This window comes from Ornithodoros turicata, chromosome 1, assembly GCF_037126465.1.
Source record: "Ornithodoros turicata isolate Travis chromosome 1, ASM3712646v1, whole genome shotgun sequence".
NCBI lineage: Eukaryota > Metazoa > Arthropoda > Arachnida > Ixodida > Argasidae > Ornithodoros > Ornithodoros turicata.
In genome coordinates, this window is record NC_088201.1 from 155,684,926 (window position 1) to 155,707,303 (window position 22,378).

Here is a 22,378-nt window from a genome sequence, read left to right on the forward strand (position 1 = left end):
CACTGATACACGCACTATAAAAACATAACTTCACCGCACAGCACTCCGTGCGCCAACCATTGCCACGAATGATAGGGCTATCGCTTGTGATTGGAAGACAGAGGGGGGCGTACGCGGGGGGGAGATGCTGAAACAGAGTTTTACTTCGAGTGACGTCATACTATTAGTAAGCTAGGTCCTATAAGGTGCGGGTCAGTTAATTCCTCGGGCTAAATAATTTGAGAACGGATGCACCAATCGAATAACTATCTGTTGTTACAAATATCTGTCCGATTCCACCTGCACTCTAAAAACATAACTTCACCGCCTAGCACGCTGTGCACCAACCATTGCCACGAATGATAGGGTTATCGCTTCTGATTCGAAGAGAGAGATTTTGTGGCAATTTGGATATATGAAAATGGTCACAAAAAGGCGTACGCCCCTCCCCCACTGTCTTCTAATCACCAGCGATAGCACTATCATTCGTGACAATGGTTGGCGCGCAGCGTGCTATGCGGTGAAGTTCTGTGTTTAGAGTGTGCAAGCTGCGCTGCGCGCCGTGTGAATGAGTGCGAGGCGTTCATTATTTAAATAAAAATTGGAATGACTTTTTTGTGAAGAACTTAACTTTTAAAGGAGGGTGCCGTCGGCATTAAAATGGGTACTACCCCTTGTGGAACCTTTAGTGGACACCCTTTAGAGAAAAATCTGCCTCCGAAGCGGGTCATTTGTTGAGTAATTAATTAGATTCGGCTTATATATTTTTGTCGCGGCTGGTCGTGATGAGGCGCGAAAGGTCGCTCTTCCACTCCCTTATCAACCAATGAATTACGTCGTTTTGCCTTTCGGAGCGACCGGCCGCGACAAAAATATGTAAACCGCAAACACACGCAAACCAGTCATGAAATAGGATTTAAAAAACAGCACTATTTTTGGTGATGAAAACATAAAAACATATCTTTATTAGATCGCAGAGTACACGAACATCGAAATATGTGACGCATAATAGAAGTGCTGTATTGGCTGAGCTGTTATATTAGGAGTTGGCAGCGGAAGAACTATTGCCGCTACTATGAATCTCTCTCTCTCTCTCTTTCTGTTTTACAACATACTCCCGTCACATATACCATACGTATGGGTATGTTGCTTATAAAGTTGCTGTCCCGCTAACACAAGCAGCTCACAGTCCTTAATTGTTTGCAGTGTGCGTTGTGAACGGCAGAAAAAAAGAAAAAAGAAAGACCGCTTATGGTTCTCAGAAACGTCAAAACGTCATTGCAGGAAAACATTACGAGTCAAACTAAGCTAGCGGAAATGTAACAAATACTCGGAGTCGATTTTCTGCGGCCTGTGAAAGAATTGCAAGACCTGCAACAGCAGAGGTAGGGAGTAATGCGTTACCGGTAACGCATTGCATCTATGCAATGAGTAACGATAATGCATTACATTTCAGGGATGAATATTGAGCAATGTAATGCGATCGCTTAATTGCCGGGAAATCTGTAATGACGTTTCACATTACTAGGGTAGTACATTCAGGCATGCCAGTAATGAGTTTTAGCTGGTACAGACAGGGAAAATAACCAAGTTGGCTTATCCCAGGCACTTTTGTCACTGAACAAGAAGAACAAAGTCCAAGCGCAGTCTGAACAATAACTTCATCCACGGTGCTTCTAATCTTACTAATGACAGCCCATCTCGATCGTACATACTGCTTTCATCAAAAACATTCATAAGCAGCGATTTTCCAGAAATTAATATAATAATTATCACCGATAATGTGTGACGAAGAAAAACGCGTCTCTTTACAGTGCACAAAACACCACGTAGTCGGGCTGCGTTAGAGACTTCTCAGAAAATGTAATGCCAAAGTAATGGTATTAATAGTGCATTACTAAGCATGAAAGTAATGAGCAATGTAATGCATTACTTCACGAAACTGTATAGTGACGAGCTCGAATGGCGTAGTGGTTACATGATCGCCTTCCACGCCGACGCTGGGAGGTGAGCGGGTTCGAATCTCGGCACCAGCTGTGCAGTCTGAGTTTTTCCCTGGGTTTTCCGACAGATTTTCCAGACGAATGTCAGCACACTTCTCCCTGAAGTCGGCCCAGAATGCATACTAGCCCCCATGTCAATCTCTCCTGCCGCCTGTCCTCTCTCCTGTCCACGTCTGTACGCCGCTCACAGCCACAGTTGCTTCGCGGCGCTGCAACTTGCAACCTTGACCATCATTTTATGATGTAGTGTTAATGCAAGTACAGTGCAATAGGAGAGGGCAGTGGAACGACCGGATGGGTGTGCGCCTTGGAACGGCTGTCAGAGCAAGTGGCGAAAATAAAGCGGTGGCGCTGCTATCGTCAACTACAGTTTGCGGGCATGCTTTGCAAAGCGTGTCGTCTGCGTCTCAACCATTTTACGAATTCAGATTTTTCTTCTCTTCTGTTATGTTGAGAACAATTCATTATAATTGTAATTGAAATTAATAGACCTCTTCTTGTTTATAAACAAATGACGTCATAGTGTTCGACAGCGCCACCAATTTGGTAGAGTTGAACTACGCTCGGAGCAAGGGGGCGAACAAGTTCGCGCACGAAACCCACCTTCTTGAGGGGATTACGAATGTCTCTGAAAGAGACGTGACCTTCGGTCCTACTTTTCTTTCAGTAGGAGGCATTGAACACATGCCCATTCGTGGAACCCAGTCCTCCCCTTTAGATTTGTTTCGGTTTCATTCTGTCTACGAACGTCATTATGACGTTTCTCGGGTAGAAGTCTATTGCAGTAATAATAGCATTTTTATTCTGCGTCTCCTCCTTACTAACTCTATGGCACCTCCATACTGTCGTCGATTGCAGCGCCGCCGCTGGCGGTCGACGCTGCGACTGTCACGCGGGTAACTCGGTCGCTCCAATGCCCTCTTCTAGTTCACTGTAAAGTGCAAGTGTGGAAACGTGTTCTACACTGCATGAATGAAGTAGGCTTTGATTCCAAGAGAGATTGCTATGAATGTGACACAGTTGCATATGCGTGTATAGCACAGTGTATAGCCGGCACGATTTCTCCGGATATCCGCCGCATGAAGACGGAAGGCGGAAAAAGTGAAATGCGGGGACGGCGAGACATCCTCCTGCTTCGTCTCGCGTGTGCGTGATCAACCGCGACTCTTGGCGCAGATTAAAGGTCGTGGTCGGCTACAGCAGATACGATAACTTAAAGGGAGACCCCGCACTAAAAACGCGCTCAGGCATCAGTGCGACATGAATCCGCACCGGAAAGTTTTTCGGTGAATACAATTTCTCGTCCCCAAGTGGCAAAGATAATTATAAAAAAGGAATATTTTCCTTCGAGTGATTAGGCGGTCTTCCACTGAAAAGCAGTCCAGCAACACTGGGCTTCACTCCCAGTAGTATTCCTGGTGCACGGCTTAGTTTTGCCTGTGCTTGTTACCGCGGGCGAATATTTTAGAACAAAATCGCGGAAGCAGTTGACTTGTCATCCATGTGGCGCGAAGAAGTTAAAAAGCGCGTGCCCGAAAAACAGCCGGTGGCCCCTACACGAGACTAACGGTGACGTCACGCATGGTACAGAAGGTAGGAGAGGGAACCCTCAGAAGTTTCGGTTTCGTTTTGAGCTTCCCACTTCTTTTGGCGACTAACGAGTCCCCGAATGCCAAACCAACTTTATTTCTCATTTCGAAGCAATGTATCGAACTTATTTACACAGCCATATAATAGTTTTGGATTGTCCCGGTGTCTCCCTTTAAAGCAGCACAGAAAGCACATTTTTTACATCCAACTCCTTAATCTGCTTGTTACAATGCACTATGCGAAGCGATTCATTCAACATATGTATAAATATCGCAGTGTTCGAATTTAAAAATCGCGACAGTGCGCAACCTAGGCAATGTCTGCAACTGGCAGCACAGGTCGACTTGACGTCATTACGGTACTGCCCGCAGATTGGTTGGAGAAACGTCGTCTGCTGCACAATGAGAGCTGGGAGGTAACCGGAAACGAAAAGGAACAAAGCGCCGGCTCCGATTTCAGCGCTGTCATTTATGGAACGTAATGACATCATTGGTGACGTTTTCCTCCTCCCCCTCTTTCACCCTGGAGAGCAGGTTCAGCGGGATCACGCGCGTCGATGTTCAGGTACGTTTTTCTTATTCTTGTTTTTTAAGACAAATATTGCATACAGATGCTTTTTTTTTTGTGTGTGTTTGTTGCCAAGTCGAGTTACATCCTTTCATAATGCGTCAGTATAGGAGAAAATGTTTCAGGCGGCTGTCTTGGCTCCTTTAATATACGGAGATTGCTCAAGGTGGAATGAGCCATAATAAATCTTTCTTATACGCTCCGCTCACAACATATGGTCATAATGTACATTAGAAGGATTTCGAAAAGAGGGGGAAGGGTCTGTTCGTTGAAGGAGTCAGCAATATATTGGGCGTAGAATTTGCTTTGGTGGCTTCTAATTTATTTTAATTAACTATTTTGATTTAATGAATTAATTATTAGGACACATTTAAAATGATTCACATTCAACGCAAAAAAACGTTGCATGACATTTCGTAAATGTCAGCCACATAAGAGATTGGAAAGTCGTAAGTCTAAGTTTAAGTTATAAATTTTATTTAAAACTAAATTGTGTGTCAAGAAATGGAAAAGACTGGTAGCTTTAGTCACATTACCTGCTCATGTTTTCAGTTTTCCGTGAACTGTACATGTCTATTTTTGTTTGGATATTTAGTTGAGAATGAACGTTAGAAGAAAATGTTATGTTAGCTAAGATTCCTAAGATAGCTTTCCCTGTCGAGACTGAGAACTCGCCCAGCTTCAGCACCCAGCGCCGATTGGCTCTTGTCCTTGGCATTTCCTTTTTTCTTTCTCTTTTTTTTTTCTTTGTTTTTTTTTTTTCTCTCACGTTTCTATGTAGGGCTACCCTCACAATGTCTATGTTTCAGGTCTGGAACAGAAAAAACGTTTGCTGTGTCTTACCCGTATTGCAGGAGGTGCAACTTCTGTTCTATCACGTGTTCCTCTTTACAACCCTATAGGTAACCGAGAGTTCGGTGCAAGTGTTCACCATCGTGGGAATTCCCCCTGGAGGTGTTTGAAGGAGTTATGGAGGGGGGGAAAGATGACACCATGCCAAAGGATAGGCCTCCGATAGGCTTTTGTGCGCACTCCGTGTAGCACACTGTTCATTGGGCATAACCCCCCCTCCCCCAGCCACATATGCACCTCTACCCGACGAACGTCATCATGACTTTGGTAGACAGACTGAAACCGAAACAAATCTAAAGGGGAGGGCCGGGTTCCACGAATGAGCACTTGTTCGCTGCCTCCTATTGGAAGAGAAGTAGGACCGAAGGTCGCGTCCATTAAAGGGACCATGGTAATCCCCTCAAGACTGCGGCTTTCGGGCGCGACCTCATTCGCCTCTAGCTTCGAGCGTATAGTTCAACTCTACCAAATTGGTGGCGCTGTCGGACACTATGTCGTCAGTTGTTTACAAACAGGGAGAGGTATATTTACGGTGTGCCAGGTAATCGAAGGGTTACTTGCCGAAAAAGAACGGCTATTTTAATTTTCACATATTTCTCACAATTTTCACTTAAGGCTTTGATGAATGGCAAAATGCGGAAATGGCAACATTACGTTTATCTAGGTTGTGGTTGGGTTAGTGTTACTACAGCGGCGTGGATGCAGGCTTTCATAGAGAGACCTGAGAAGTGATGTGCTCTCAGCCAATAATGAATCGCTCTTGCGGATTTCATCCAGGGTGGAATGGGTTGGTGTTGACACATAACGAAATTAAAGGACGCGTACTTGTACTTCACGAACTCAAGCACCATATCTCTGCGGCAGAATAGATTGCAGCTTCCGAAGTCGTCGTGGCTCACGTGCAGAATAAAGTGGGAGTAAGTTGAGTCATGGCGAGCATTAGCAAGAGAGAACCATTAGACCTCTTCCTGTTTGTAAACAAATACCGTCACAGTGTTAGACAGTATAGGACCGAAGGTCGTATTCCTTTCAAGGACCATGGTAATACCCTCAAGACTGCGGCTTTCGGACGTGACCTTGTTCGCATCTAGCTTCCAGCGTAGTTCAACTCTACCAAATTGGTGGCGCTGTCGAACACTATGACGTCATTTGTTTACAAACAGGGTGAGGTCTATTGGCGAGGCACATGACATGGCCGACTGGCAGCGGAGGAGAGGAGGTTTTCTGACCCGCGAGGTTGAAAGCTCTCTTGCGCTGCAGGATTACGCGCTGCACTCGTAGTTTATGTGCGAATGTAGGGTAAGGTGGGGCAAGATGAGACACGGGGCAAGATGGGACATTTTCTTTCTCGGCGCCGCCAATATCAGAGACGCGTTGCCCCATGCGCTTGAAACTTTACTCTTAGGTGGCTCTGCATTGCACGTGAGAATTGTCTGGATTGGCATTTGCGTTGAAGAGAAAAAAAATTGGTTACTTCTGCCTGCACTCTTAAAAATGAGTTTCATCGCATAGCACGCTCCTAGCCAACCGACATTCCGAATGACAACGCTCTCGTGCCTGATTTGCTGAAAACATGGGGCGGAGCCTATTTTGTGACACTTATGCTGTTCATAATTGTCATAGAAAAGGCGTACGCCTCCCGTTTTCAGCAAATGAGGGAGATAACGAGATCATTCGAGATTATGGTTCGCTAGGAGCGTGCTATGCGGTGAAGTTCATTTCTAAGAGTGTGGAATGTAAAGAATCGCAAAAAAAAAGGCGCGATTTTCTGTAGTCCTTTTTCTTGTCAGCTGTGCAGCAGCGTGTCGCAGGTTTATTCTGTCAATGTAAGTCCACATCCGCATCCGATGGTATCCACGGGCGAGACGCGACAACTTAATGTAATTTAAATGTAATGCAATTTACATTTAATGTAACTTATAAACTGATCACTCAACTATTAGGTGGCCTTATGCTTGTTGTACAGAGTTTCCTTTTTTGCATGTTGCCTAGGATTTTCCAGCAGATTTTCCTGTGTCCTAGGATATTTCCAGCAAAGCAGAAGCGCACTGAAAAGCGAGCGACCAGCGACACATCAGACTGGCGGTGCCTTGTTTGCGAAGGCCGGTGGGGGAAAATAGCACCGGGTTCTGTGTAGTTTTATCGCACATCATGTAGGCGGTGGGCTCAACGGGGCTGTGTAGGTGCTTAAATTGCAAAAACTAATTTTTATAGTTCATTACCACAGCGTGTCTCATCTTGCCCCGAGGGTTGGGGCAAGATGAGACAATCTGCATTTTTGAATTTCTTGTTTGAAAAATACGAAAAATAAAAATTCCATATTCAATTGCAAATTGCCGTCTCATCTTGCCCCACCTTGCCCCATCTCTCAGGGCTTGTGATCCTAATTTCTAGTTCTCCCGACATGTTTGTTCTCGCGTCTTTCCATGCTCCTTTCATACGCACGACGAAACCCAAAGAAAACACCTAGGGGACACAACAGGTTCCGGAATTCGAGCCCGCATCCCATTCCAGTCGCCGAGTCTCCCGATCTGTTTTCACGTCTGTAAACGCTATGGGTCCCAGTTCCTTCGCGGTGCTAGCACAGAATAATCACAAGCAAAAAGCGTAACTCGCACAGCGGTGAACTGGGGCGACCTGGTACACATGGCGAAGACACAGAGACAGAGGAACTCCGTGAGGACATATTGTTGAATGCAGCACATAGACAACACCGAGAAGGCAAGAAGTTGACTCCACGACTGCATACTCGCAACTAACGGAATATTTTATTGAGGACACAAAGGGGAAATAATATCACCGATGATTAACAAGTGTGAAAATCAGAATTAGCTCCACTTTTCCCGCAACAGTTACCGCCCATACTTAAAGGGGCGCTAAAATGCAAAAAACAAGTTGACTTCAAATTACGTTCCACGCTACGTTAATTTCGTACTTGTCATCAAAAATAACAAAGACGGTTAAGAGCATCAACTGTTTACTGTATACATTAAAAACAAGACTTTCGTGCAGTAGGCTGCACTTCTTCAGGTTTGAGGACCTGTTACAAGAGGTGAAGCATATATCAAAAACCAAGTCACATGGTACAAGAGAAAAGGGTAAGGGTGAAGAGAAATACAAACGCAATACAAACAGCAACAAAAATGAAAAACAAAACGCAATCAATAGGAGGTGGCTGGACAAGGTCGGACAGACATGCAGACGAGTCTTTGATTTCGTTACGGAGCCACAATCGAAATTATACCGGACTCTTTCTTGCTTCGGCGCTAAGCGATGAACGACGTTTCAGCTCGTGCATCGGTGTTTTTAGTCCATGCTGCGAGTGCACGCGCGTGCCATGCAATGGAGCAGTTCCGGTGAAAAACATAGTGCGCGTTACGTACCGGACTGGCGTCGCTGTCCGGAGTACGTGAATATAAATGTTGTCGGTGCAAAACATTCCCGAGAACTGTTGTGGGCTACGATTCTGTGAATCGGTATTGAAAAACACAGCAGTGCGCATCATACTGCGCATGTCTGAAACACTACGATCGGACCCGTTCCAAATCCACGCGGCCACGACAGGTATGCGCGCGCTTCTCCTGCTGTACCATTGGATGCCGTCAATCTTTGCCTCCTTGGGATCCCTTTAGTTGCCGCCAAAGACGTCTGCGTTTTCATTGCGTTGTCCTTCTAAACGGTAGCGCTGTGTGAACTAATTTTGCTCGCATTATACTAATTGAACCACTGAATTTCATGTGAGAGCGAGTTGGTTTTGCATTTTAGTGCCCCGTTAACAGATGGACACTCACATCAATCAAGCACCGTCACACATGCTTGACAACGTACCGAACCTATTGACCCGCTTCCAGAAACTATATCCTATGCAGATATGTTATCTCATCCAAAGACAGGTCAATGGAAGGCTGGCTTGCACACGCATCCTCGTTCTTTATCATTAACGTTGCCGTGAAAGCCGCGGCATCAACTTCTTGTCTTCTCAACTGTTGTTTATTGCTGTATTCAACAATATGTCAGGATACCAACTACCCCAACATCGTACACTTGTGCTCCACGAGGAACCGGCAACATTCCCAGACAACAAAAGACAACAAAAGCGACGTAATACGGCATCATCTAATACTAATTAGGACGATATCATCTGACATCTTACAAAAGCGTTACACGACAGGGACGTCATCCCGGCGTAGCATACAGAAAGGAAGGAACATCGCGAGAAGAAGGAAAAAAAAAAATCTCAAGGAGCTCGAAACACAAAACAACAGAGGAGAAATGAAAGCGAAACGCATGGGAGACGCGTGACGAGGCAGTTGAAAGGCCCCCAACGGCATTAGGGTCACCCGTGTACGGTACTTGATGGGCTGTGTAGAAGGGAAAGGAGGGCCCTTACCTGTATGACCCGACGTCGGCGCGTTTTACGATCGCTTGTCTTCTGCTTTGACGAGGAGTGCGTGCTTGGCTTAGTTTCACTTTCGGTTTCGTCGGCCCGTTCGTCTGCTTTGGAGGAACGTTCCATTTTCTTGCGCTTGACGCTCCTTCTGCTTGGGGATGTAATGACGTGGGACGGCTGTGGGAATCACTTGTGCTTTTCGACGCGCTCGCGAGGGTACGTGCCACACCGGGGTTCCGGACGTACGGTGTAGCATTCAAACAAAGAAAGGAGAGAGTGATAGGAGGCAAAGAAAAAAGGACATACCTACCTCGTCTGCTGATAAACATTGGGCTCGCATGACAGGATGTCTATAACTATGTGTGTATTCTCAGCACGTGTATATTGTAACAGTATACATTTCCGTTATTTCCGATCTTCCTGTGTGATGCTGAGGAGTGCAGTAAAGAGCTGCGTACACCTATGCATACAAGTGTAGGAGGAGAATGAGTGAATGAATGATTGAATGAGTTTATTGTGCCCAAGAACGGCCGCAAGAGCCTTGGTGTTAACGCACTATCAAATTACAGAAATGTACATATATACAGCAAGACACGTTAATGATTGTAGAGGAAATGGCAGGAAGGCAATAATCCAAGGCACTAGGAGGGGATGTTTAAAAAACATGCATAAAGATGATAAACATATGGGGGACATAATAACAAAATTATAGGGAAGAGGCTCGAAAAGTACAATAGATCAGGTAATACTTGAAAGAGTACAACGAAGAAGAGAAAACAAAGTAACTATAGACAGCAAAAATGAAGACAGCAGGAAAAAATAAGTCGGCTGAGGATGACTGAATATCTAATTTCAGCAATTATCTCACGAATGGTTGCGCCTACAGTTTTTGATCATCTACGCTTCTTTTCGATCTGTACCTGCCTGTACATCTGCGTCCCACATCTAATCTTTGTGAATAAAGGAATTATTGTTATTATTATTATCTTGCCTGAAAACGCAATGGACTCGCCGGTCGTTCCACTACAACAGACTATAAGATATTTTGATTTCATGTTCCTCCAAATGTGATTTAAGTCGAAATACGCGGTACTCGCAGAACACAGGAGTTATTCGTCGATTGTATTTGTTGAAACAGGTCAGTGTATTATCCTTCGCACACCTTTTCTTTTTATTGGGTATACATTGATATTCTGCGTGTGTCTCTGTTCCGTCTCGTTCCTGCAGGGGCTGATGACAGCTTGTGTGGTGCGGAGACGCAGAAGTAGTCTTCAGTGAAGATATTTGAGGAACATTCACAATCTTCCTCTAGAGTGCTACGCAGAAATACACAGTACACTTTTTCACGCTTTTTTTCTTCTTCTAAAACACCGTTTAATTAGGTGTATTCCTCATAGACACTCTTATAATGGGCGTTTAAAAAAAAACTCCCCTTAAAAGTGGAGTATTGTGTTGAACACAGCTTTCAGGATGGAGGAATTTTCTGGCAAATACTCCGTCTAGAATAGCTAGTGTAATACAAGCTCCTGCGGCAGCATGCCGAGACGTACAGTTCGACGTTCTTGCTTCTATGGCATGCACCACCCTGAACACAACAGGCTACCAGACGTGGTTAACCTGACTCGGAGCGCAATGCGTCACAGGCACCCCTGTTAGCTTGGTAATACGGTGGGACCAGCGTGAGTTCCGATGTAGCCTATATTGGCGCATCGAATTGATCATGTACTGAAGTACAATTTGTTGGGGCACGTTCGTTAAGTGTAGTGGTGCGGAAAACGTTTGTAACGGTGACGGGATACATTTTTGCAATTAACACGTACGCCTGCCACGAGTCAAAGATACCAGCTATATTCCTAACATCCTTCCCTGTCAAATACTATGTTCTTAACTCAGGTTATCGTCTATAACGTGATTACTTCCTGAGCGGAGCTGTGAAAGCAGCAGAATTTTTCTTTCTCGAATTAAAACATAATTTTTAACACAATATTCCCAGATTAGTTGGGGCGTATAAAAGGTGTATTGAGCGTAAACACTTCTTTCAATACCTCACTTTACACCCTTAATGATCGACATTGGATAAAATGTGGTGTATGTCGATATTACACCTTTAGTAATGCTCTTCTTGCACCCTTTTCTTTAGTCCGCGGAATAGAAAAGGGTGTTTTTATAAGAATACACCCGTTTTGAGCGGATAAAGGTATAAAATGATTTACTGTGTATGCGAATGCCAAGTGGGACAGCCATCCCTAATCTGTTGGTTCATCTTCCTCTCCTCTGATGTTCAACGATCATCATGACCATATTGACCATCAGCACAAAGTAGGGATACCTCACTGCAGGACTAGCGCTTTTTCAAACTCGTTTGTATCGAGAACAAGCATTGACTGGAATCACCTTCCATCTTCACTATTTTGTACCAACTCGGAAACATTCCATAGAATCATTACGGATCATTTGTAAAACCACTCCCCTCTGTAGTGCTTTGCCCTGAGGGTGATAATAAATAAATAAATAAATAAACGCAGTCGTTTTTGTTTTTGTTTTGTTTTTGCCCCCTTGCTTCTAAGCCTTCACTGATATCCTTCTCGAACACTACTTCTCCATTACAGTCGGACTCCGCATCAAAATCAAACGCAAAATGAAATGAAACGCAGAACTTCCTGCGTCAAACTCCCCAAGTCTCTTCTGCAGCTCTTTTTATTTCATTTTAAAGCATTTTTTCTGTACACCATAGCTTGTACTTCCGTGACTTGTGGTCTAGCAAGGACCTCGGAATGCCAGCGGCATGGCTGAAATGGACATAGCATTCCCTCAGCTCCAGTTCACGCAAAAAGGGAGAAAGGTGGAGGATTCGAACCCCATGCACCGTCGTGCTGTTTCAGGTTTCCCTTGGGATTCCCAGCAGATATTCAGAACAGATATCGGCGCAACTGCTCCTGACTTTCACTCTAAACACAGAACTTCACCGCATAGCACGCTGTGCTCCAACCTTTGCCAAGAATGATAGGATTATCGCTTTCTGATTCGAAGAGAGAGGGGGCCGTACGCCTTTTTGTGGCAATTTTCATGTGTTCAAATTGTCACAAAAAGGCGTACGCCCACCTCTCTCTTCGAATCAGAAGCGATAACCCTATCCTTCGTGGCAATGTTTGGCGCACAGCGTGCTATGCGGTGAAGTTCTGTTTTTAGAGTGTTGGACGCGGAAGCCTACTCTAGCCCCGAAGATTCCGATTCGTTCCTCCAGACTTCTTTCCCCCTTTCCACGTCTGTATACCGCTCATAGCCACAGTGGCTTTGCAGTGCTAACACGGTATGGAAAGAAAAGAGGCGTCTCGAAAGCGAGAGCGGTAAAGCATGGTTCACACTAGTGCGTTCTGCTGCGCGCGGACGACTGCGTGCGTATGCGTGCGTTGTAAGCAATCCGTTCCTCTGTTCACATAATTGCGTCCGAATGCGCGCGTCACCAATCTCTAAGCCAATGAGCGCCGAGCGGGATTTCCACTCCGGTGGCCGCCATGTTGAAAACAGTCTCGCGGAGAGAAACCTACAGCGCACGCTCGGAAGGCGGCCTCGCGATACGTTCTCCGCTTGCGGGCTGTTGCGTGCGTCGGAAAAAAATTGAGCTCGGGCGAACTCCTTGCGTTCTGCTACGGGAGGTCGCGCACGTATCTGTTGCCACGGTAACCAGCGCCCGCACGCAGCAAAACGCAGTAGTGTGAACCATGCTTAAGAAGGAATGATACGAGACAGGGTACAGGGCTGGTGGAGTGACACGGTTCAGTGCGCGATAGTCCCCGTACGGTTGCATGTCTCCCGTTTCTTTCTTTTGGGTATCACGTGGATTGGTGAGGGCCAGTTGCTGGTCTTCGGTCTAATAACTTCCTATTCGAATACGTACCCGACTTTTTATTATTATTCTTCCGTGTTAGCGCCGCGAAGCAACTGTGGCTATGAGCGGCGTACAGATGTGGACAGATGGAGAGAGGACAGCAGGAAGGAGTACGGGAATGGGGGGTTAGTACGAGTCCCGGGCTGACTTCAGGGGGAAACTGTGCGATATTCGTCTCGAACGTTTTCGGAAAACCAATAGGGATGACCTCAGACAGCACAGCCGGTGGTAGGACTCGAACCCAGCACCTCCCAGTCTTCAGCACGACCTTGGCTAGCACCAATGGGCGGGGCTTGACTTCTGCCTTGGCGATGGCATACCTTTGATGTGGTCTCTCCCCGTGCGTGTCCTAGTAGCATTGATGATGCCGCTGGCGCCGCTGACGTTTCTGTGCTGGCTGTGTGTCCACGGTCTCGAAATATGTCGATGCCATGATGATCATCTTGAAATGAATGAAGAACGAAGCACCAATTAAACGTGAGTTGTTGACTTTGATAGTGGGTACTCCGCAAAAGGTCCACACCACAGCTGCACGTCCTGGTGCACGTCCAGGTGCCCTCTCGTGGTGAGGCTTGAAATACGCACGGTCGAAAAAGCAAGGTAACGGAATCTCTTGCAGCTCTACAGCTCTAGATTGCCAATCAGGTGCGCAAACCATAAAGAGCTCTTATACTCCGTCGTAACCTCGACGACCAAGCGCGCGCAACGAGGATGACTGCCGTAGTGGTGCACTCTTAAAAATGAACTTCACCACATAGCACTCTCCTAGCCAACCATCATCCCGAATGACAACGTTCTCGCCCCTGATTTGTTGAAAACGGGCTCCTCCTCCCGTTTTCAGCAAATCAGGGGCGAGAACGTTGTCATTCGGGATGATGGTTGGCTAGGAGAGTGCTATGTGGTGAAGTTCATTTCTAAGAGTGTGGTGGTGAAAGGGCTCGCCGTTGTCGGCCTCACAGAGGTGGGCAACGTCACGACTAACGCCCTTGGGGATGGTGCGTCCTGGGCCGACTTCTAAGAGAACTGTGCCGACATACGTCTGAAAGCGTCTGAGGAAAACCCAGGAAAACCCCCAGAGAGCACAGCCGGTACCGGGATTCCAACCCAGGTACCTCCCAGTCTCGACGTGACATGACCAGCACGCTAACCACTGAGCAACGCGAGCTGGTAGATGACTGCCGTACACTCTTAACAATGAATTTCATTCCATAGCACGCTGCTACACTCTAAAAACTGAACTTCACCTCATAGCACGCTTTGCGCCAACCATTGCCACGAATGATAGGGTTATCGCTTTTGATTCGAGGAGAGAGGGAGGCGTACGCCTTTTTGTGTCAATTATCATGTATCCAAATTGTCACAAAAAGGCGTACGCCCACCTCTCTCTTCGAATCAGAAGCGATAACCCTATCATTCGTGGCAATGGTTGGCGCAGAGCGTGCTATGCGGTGAAGTTCAGTTTTTAGAGTGTAGCCACCCATCATCTCGAATGGTATCGTTATCTGCGCTGATTTGTTGAAAACGGGAGGCGTACGCCTTTTTTGTGACACTTATGCTGTTCATAATTGTCACAAAAGGGCGTACGCCTCCCGTTTTCAACAAATCAGGGCAGATAACGATATCATTCGAGATGATGGTTGGCTAGGAGTGTGCTATGCGGTGAAGTTCATTTTTAAGAGTGTATGGCGCAAGATTTTATATCACTCGATATATCACGGTTGACGGTGTGCTTCAAAGTATTTTCATGCATGCACACGAATTATGTACCTGGGACTCTTACAACAGCGCTTGAAATGCAGTCTCCACTCTGTGACATTCATTTACTCCCGAAAGGGACTATTTTTTGTGGCAATGCATTTAGTCCCGAAAAGGAGTAAAAGTACTCATTTTTTTCTTAGAGTGTGGTTGACTATAGGAGCGTCCTATGCGGTGAAATTCATTTCTAAGAGTGTAGGCTGCCGTCGGAGGGATACTAGGGATAGGTCGGAGGGATATACTAGGGATGGGTCAACCGAATCCTCGAATCCTAGGCAGGGATTCGAAATTGACCAGCTCCGGTGGCGCAGCGGTAACGCGTGCGCTTGGAGACTGGGAGGTCCGCGGTTCGAATCCGCGGGCCGGCTGTGCCGTCCGTCTGGGGTTTTTCCTGGGTTTCCCTCAGATGTGTAATAGGCGTATGCCGGCACAGTTCCCCTGAAGTCGGCCCATGGACGCAGCTATCCTCCCCCCGAGCGGATTCCGCTCGGTCTTCCACTTCACCCTTTCCTCCTCTCCACCATCTTTCCCTTCCCGAGAAACATGCCGCCTAATCAGGCAGGCAGACCTCTCGGGTTCCTCCCAACGACACTCCTCTTCCTCCTCCTCGATTCGAAATTGGGAAATCCGAATCCCAGTGCCCAAAACGGCACTGGGATTCGGCTACCCGGGCAACTGGGCAAATCGATTCTCTCGAATCCACCAACCATGTTTGTTTGTTTGTTTGTTTTTAAAATTGGCGCCTACGGAGTCCGCCGACAGCCTTATTGGGCGAAAAGTTCCTGATCACACCTCCATCGGCAGTAATGCCAGGAGCACTGTCTTCAGCGCATCGGCTGTCATAGCTGATAAAAAAACGCAGTAGGCTAGACCCGAGCAGGTGAGAACGCTGGTGTTTTGAACAAAAATTTCGTTTCTTGCTTGCTTGTTTACATTGCTCTGGACTGAAAAAGTTCAAGCAGGAACTTTTACATTACAAGTTTATAACAGGGTTTTGCTTTTGATTGTGTCTTAGTTTTATGGAAAGAACTCAGACTGGAGAGTTTATGTATTTCCTGCACTCTAAAAACAGAACTTCACTGCATAGCACGCAGTGCGCCAACCATCGCCACGAATGATAGAGTTATCGCTCCTGATGCGAGGAGAGAGGAGGGCGTACGCCTTTTTGTGGCAATTATCATATATCCAAATTGCCACAAAAAGGCGTTCGCCCTGCTCTCTCCTCGAATGAGGAGCGATAACCCTATCATTCGTGGCAATGGTTGGCGCACTGCGTGCTACGCGGTGAAGTTCTGTTTTTAGAGTGTGTAATCGGTGAACAACATGTTAAATAAATTGCACTTAAGAAGACGTGTATAACTATGTTTTCTCGTAAATGTGAACTATCATTTCATTTCTTTTTGTTTTTTCATTAAACACAAGATATGAAATTCTGCTTCAAAACACTTTTCAGTAGAAGTGTTTTTTCTCCTGACATTTTAAACTCTTTTCAAGAAAGGATTGGAAAGATTCGAGATTCGCAAAAGCTTCCTTGGATTCGGATTCCGAATTGCAAAAATTGTGGATGCGTCTCGTCTCTAATTCTCTCTGGCACGCGCTCGCTGCAGGACGCTGGTCGACGTTGCATGAGCTACGCTGTTTGCAGTTGAAGTATAAACAGCCGTTTACGCTGCACTGGCGGCCGGGCGTTACAGACGACTTGCCAAGGGCCTCATTGAACGAAGAGGACTCGCACTCATTCTCTCAACGTTGTCCTCTGCACTCTAAGAAAAAAAAGGAGTAAAACGGGGAGTAATTGCAGCTTCTACTCCCCTAGTCTGCAATTACTCCCCATTTTAGTCCCCTAACCCGACATTTAGTCTCGACATTTACTCCCCAGGACTGCAAATCGTCACTGAACTTCGCGCATGGTCTCCTGAATGCAACAGTCTACGTAAATGTGTGCCCTTGGTCAATTTGAGCGGCATAAGGCTGTATAACTCAGACAACGTAGCAATATTCCAACCACATAGAGTAAGAAACAGTTAGCGCATATTTCTCCGCAAATTGTGCCCTATGTATGGCGCAAGATTTTATATCACGCGATATGTCACGGTTGACGGTTTGCTTCAAAGTATTTTCATGCATGTACACGAATTATGTACTTGGGACTCTTACAACTGCGCGGGAAATGCAGTTTACACTCTTTGACATTCATTTACTCCCGTGCATTTACTCCTGAAAGGGACTATTTTTTGTGGCAAGGCATTTAGTCCCCAAAAGGAGTAAAAGTCCTCCTTTTTTCTTAGAGTGTGCATGTTTTACATGTACACATGTTGCTTCGCGCCGCTGACGCAGACGCGTATACGGATACACGCCGAATCAAGATTGAAATATGGCAGCCGTTGAAAAAGCCAGAGAGCGCAGGAGGAATGGAAGTCACACCTCTTGATTACCGGTGAAGTCAAGTGTGCTAACCACGCTGCACCAACTACGCTACTCCGCTACACTACCTTATGCCGTGGACTTGCCAAGAGGTGCTGATTCCTGCACCTGTCTGATTATTTCGACGACTGCCACATTTCCATCGTGTCTTTTTTTTTCTTTTTCTGTTAATCAATCAATCACTTTTTATTCCGTGTTAGCGCCGCGAAGCAAGTGTTGCTATGAGCGGCGTGGAGACGTGCACATATTTTGAGTGGGCAGCAGGACGGAGTGGGGTTAGTATGCGTCCTGGGCCCACTTCAAGGGGAACTGTGCAGACATTCGTCTATAAAGTGTGGCGGAAGACATAGGGAAAGACCACAGACAGCACAGGCGGTGGTTAGGATTCCAACCCGCCACCTCCCAATCTTCAGCACGACCGTGTACATGTCTCTAGTAAATATTTCATCTGCTTAGGAGTCTTGAAGGTAGCCCCCGAAAGATTTTGTTTTTTCACTTCAGCTTCTTCTGCAACGAATAAAATGAGCTCCTGCGAAGGAACCAGGTGTGCAGCTTATCTATAGACAACGCTCGCAAGGTCTCTGTTCCGTTCACTTCAGAAAAAAAAGAAGAAGAAGAATCCTCCACTCGTGAAAAGAGCGTATGAGAGAACGAGTGAACGTCGTGACGTAACGTGGTCCACGGGCACGTGACTCGTGACGTAGAGCGGCACATCTCAAGCAGGTATAAGCAGCGCGTGAGATGAGAAGAGTGAAACGAAGATACAAGGCACGGGGCCTTCACTACGTCACGCGAGAATCGTGCCGCTGCTGCTTTCGCCGACTGTTTTTCTTTTTCATTTTTTTTTTTTTTTTAGATTTGATTGCGCTGTCATAGGAGGCCGCAAAGCGAAAATATTTTGCATGGTGGTTCCTAATTGAAAGCTTGACTAATGGGACAGTGTTTCGAGCCATGTTAAACGACACCTCACTGCTGCTTTAATGGGACCATGAAAAGATATTTGACAAAGCCTACGATCATTTTCAATTTGTTACTCTGTACTAAAGCATTCCCACTGTGAAGTATGAAGTTGAAAATCGTTCAAATAGCGAAAATATTCTATATTAACCACGGCAGTGAACGGCGGCGGCTACGACCCGCCTGCGAGGCGAACTGGCCGTGATATCGTACACAGGGGATCTTGCCGATTCGCGGAAGGTCTTTTGCGAGCAAATTCCAAAATTTGTGAGCAAGCTTGCAAACTTCGCCATGAACTGTGTCTTAATTTGACCTGGAGCTAAAATCGTATGTCTAATCGTTGACACAGTATCCTACCAGAAGTGGAATGTAGCCGTTGATTATCAGCATGGTTACCGGACGAGCGCGTTTTTCCCCTTTCTGAGCTTCTTCGTCAGAAAATGTCTCTGTCGGTGGCTTTTTGGGCTGCGTACGGAATGATTCCTACACTCTTAAAAATGAACTTCAGCGCATAGCACGTTCCTAGCCAACCATTATCTCGAATGATACCGTTATCTGCCCTGATTTGTTGAAAACGGGAGGCGTACGCCTTTTCTGTGACAATTATGAACAGCATAAGTGTCGCAGAAAAGGCGTACGTCTCCCGTTTTCAACAAATCAGGGCAGATAACGATATCATTCGAGATTATGGTTGGCTAGGAGCATGCTATGTGGTGAAGTTCATTTTTAAGAGTGTAGACGCTGTGTATGTCGCACAATCTCTTCCTCCATCGCTGACAGTTTGCGTTTCGACATATTTCTGCTGATTTCGACGGCAGATATACGACGTCGTCGTTGTCCAAACTAAAACCATGCACCCACGTGGTCCCGCGGGGTGTGTGCTCCCGGTCGTTCACAATTTGCTGAGAGGACTGGACGTTGACGGCGTACGCCCCCTTGGAAGGGATGTATCCGGCGGTCACGCCCCGCTGTTTTTTGCGTGGTAACTGCGCCGCCGGTGCACTGAATACCGTTAAAAATCGATGTGTGTATGATTGTGGGGGTACATGAGAACCGTTTCCGGCGGAGTACTCGGAATTCGCGAAAGTCATTTCATGGTCCCTTTAAAGGGAGACTCCGGGACAATCCGAGACCATTATATTGGCCGTGTAAATAAGTTCGATGCGCTCTTCCGAAATGAGAAACAAAGTTAGTTTGGCAGTCGGGGACTCGTTAGTTGACAAAAAAGATGGGAAGCTCAAAACGAAACCGAAACTTCGAAGATTCTCTCTCCTACTTCCTTTACCACGCGTGACGTCACCGGTAGCCTCGTGCGGGCACCGGCTGTTTTTCGGGCACGCGCTTTGTAACTACTTCGTACCACATGGATGGCCATTCATCTGCTTCCTCGATTTCGTTCTAAAATATTCGCCGGCGGTAAAAGCGAAACGTACAGAAAGCCGTACACGAGGAATACCGGTGAGGTGAAGTCCAATGTTGCTGGACTGCTTTTCTGTGCAGGAGCGCCTAATCACTGAAAGGAAAATATCACTTTTTAATTATCTGTGCCACCTGAGGATGAGAAATTGTATTCACCGAAATATCATACGGTACGGATTGATGTCGCACTGTTACCTCAACACGTTTTTGGTGCGGAGCCTCCCTTCAAGGCTTTCTTCTGTCACTTTCTGTGTAACATACCCATTACAGGAACTTTACGTCGTTGTGAGATACGAATTACGCTAACTGCTTTTTCCTCCTTCGTGTTTCAGGTTGAACAGGTAGTCCACTTTGGCATGCACGGTCGGCCTAGAAATGCCAAGGTCGGGAAGACACCACGGAATGATTAAAAAGACAGGCGCACGTGAGGGTGTACGCAGTCACAAAGTGCGCACTCTTCTTCGGGGGAGGATTGCGGTGTTGTGGAGCATGCCAATGAAGGTGTGGGGGCCACGTTGGATGGATAGGAGTCTTCCGCGGAATGCAAACTCTCTCTCTGTTGTTTCGCGTATGCTGTCGACCTTGACGTGTTCCTAGAAATCCAACATTAAATCACAGCGCGTAGTATACCTTCGCCTACTTCCGTACACCCCAGAGAACAGGGTGGCAAAGTTTGACTTCAAACCGGATTCGCCTTTTTTGACGCAGTGTTACCAGGTGCCTGGTAAGGAAGTGGAATGTCTTTACAACCGTAGTTTCAGGGGAAAAGTAGGTATGTTAAACAGGTAGTTTACTACACTCTAAGAAAAAGGGTGTGAAAAGGTGGTAACTTCTATACCGTATTTTCCGGTGTATAATGCGCACTCGTGTATAACGCGCACCCCCATAAACGGGCCGAATTTGAAAAATTTTCGATGTATAACGCGCACCGCAATGGTGCTACAAGCTTCTGTAAAGTCGTTCAGTAAATACCTCCCCACACAGCTTCTGTACTGCCACCAGTATACACAATAAATCAAAGCTGTGTATCATATATGCACATGCTGTATTTGAAACACATTTAGTCAAATCCGTTAAACTCCGATGCAACAGCGTCGCTGTCATATTATACTTCAGTCTCCTCTCTGCTTTCCGTTTCGCGTCCCTTCTCAATCGCGCCATTCTTCTGAAATGAATCCAAAATTATTGACGGCTCAACACTCTCAGAAAAAAAGGTGGAGCAGTTACACCTTTTAGGAGGTAATTGTTGTCGCATATGTTGTGCCTAAAAGGTTCCAAAGTTCTACACTCTTAAAAATGAACTTCACCACATAGCACGCTCCTAGCCAACCATCACCCCGAATGACAACGTTCTCGCCCTAGATTTGTTGAAAACGGGAGGAGGAGCCTATTTTGTGCCGTGCATAATGGCACAAAATAGGCTCCTCCTCCCGTTTTCAGCAAATCAGGGGCGAGAACGTTGTCATTCGGGGTGATGGTTGGCCAGTAGCGTGCTATGTGGTGAAATTCATTTTTAAGAGTGTACCTGCTACCTACGAATGATAGAGTTACCGCTTCTGATTCGGTGAGCGAGGGAGGCGTACGCCTTTTTGTAGCAATTTTGATATATGATAATTTCTTTTACCACCCTTTTACACCCTTTATTAGACGCTAGGTTAACCTATAGGTGGTAACTATAGAAGTTACCACCTTTTCACACCCCTTTTTCTTAGAGTGAATAGCATCCTTAAGCAGCATAATTAACCTTTTATGAAGTCCAGTGCCCTTTCGCCGGCTTTGTCAAGTGACCCAAAGAGATATGGGAGAAAGTCACAGCACACTGTGGAAGAGGCTAGGATGTGTACGTCACCGATATGAAAAGGAACTCTGCAGGAAAATACTTCCGTGTATAACGCGCACCGTTAGATAACGCGCAGGAACTCTGCAGAACACTTTTTTACTGTGTAACGCGCGCGTTATACACCGCAAAATACGGTAATATTCACACTGTCCAATAACCTTTAAGGACAAATGTACGGTGACTGCGATGCGGATGAATGCGTGGACGGTCAAAACCTCAGGAGCTACATTATGGCGGCAGAATATGCTAGCGACAGTGGCGCTCCCCAGCTGGTGACGTCATGTGAATAAACCCCATAGCAACAGACGGAGGGCCTAAGCCTGGGCCTCCTAGATAACTGAACAAAATTTGTTTCTTTATAAATAGACCTCGAACAAAATTAGTTCGAGTTATATAATTAAAAGTCCTCTAGAAGTTAACAGTGCTGCAAAACTGGTATATAAGTTGAAAAACGCCGTTGACACCTTCCAAGTACACTCTTCCTGGAAAGCATCCTCTCCACGAGACTGCAAACAGGACACTTCTGCTGTCTCTGCAATCTGATGTGTCTGACCAATAGACGTCTTGCTTGTAAACAAATGACGTCATAGTATTCGACAGCGCCACCAATTTGGTAGAGTTGAACCACGCTGGAAGCTAGGGTCGAACAAGGTCGCGATCGAAAGCTACGGTCTTGAGAGGATTAAGATGGTCCCTGAAAGGGACGAGACCTT

The 22,378-nt window shown here is 46.2% G+C and overlaps 2 long non-coding RNA genes across 2 annotated transcripts in view; both read right to left on the minus strand.

Moving 5' to 3' along the window:
• LOC135371454 (uncharacterized) overlaps window positions 1-9,595 on the minus strand; it is a 30,507-nt gene extending 20,912 nt beyond the window's left edge. Inside the window, exon 1 of the long non-coding RNA XR_010415617.1 lies at window positions 9,382-9,595. This is a non-coding gene — a long non-coding RNA (uncharacterized LOC135371454). The remainder of the gene's footprint in view (window positions 1-9,381) is intronic.
• A 3,968-nt stretch (window positions 9,596-13,563) lies between these two features.
• LOC135371456 (uncharacterized) lies at window positions 13,564-20,041 on the minus strand. The gene is made up of 3 exons (XR_010415618.1): window positions 19,982-20,041; window positions 19,840-19,919; window positions 13,564-13,712 (listed from the first exon to the last, which is right to left on the minus strand). It is a non-coding gene; the product is annotated as an uncharacterized LOC135371456 (long non-coding RNA).
• Between the last annotated feature and the right edge of the window lie 2,337 nt (window positions 20,042-22,378).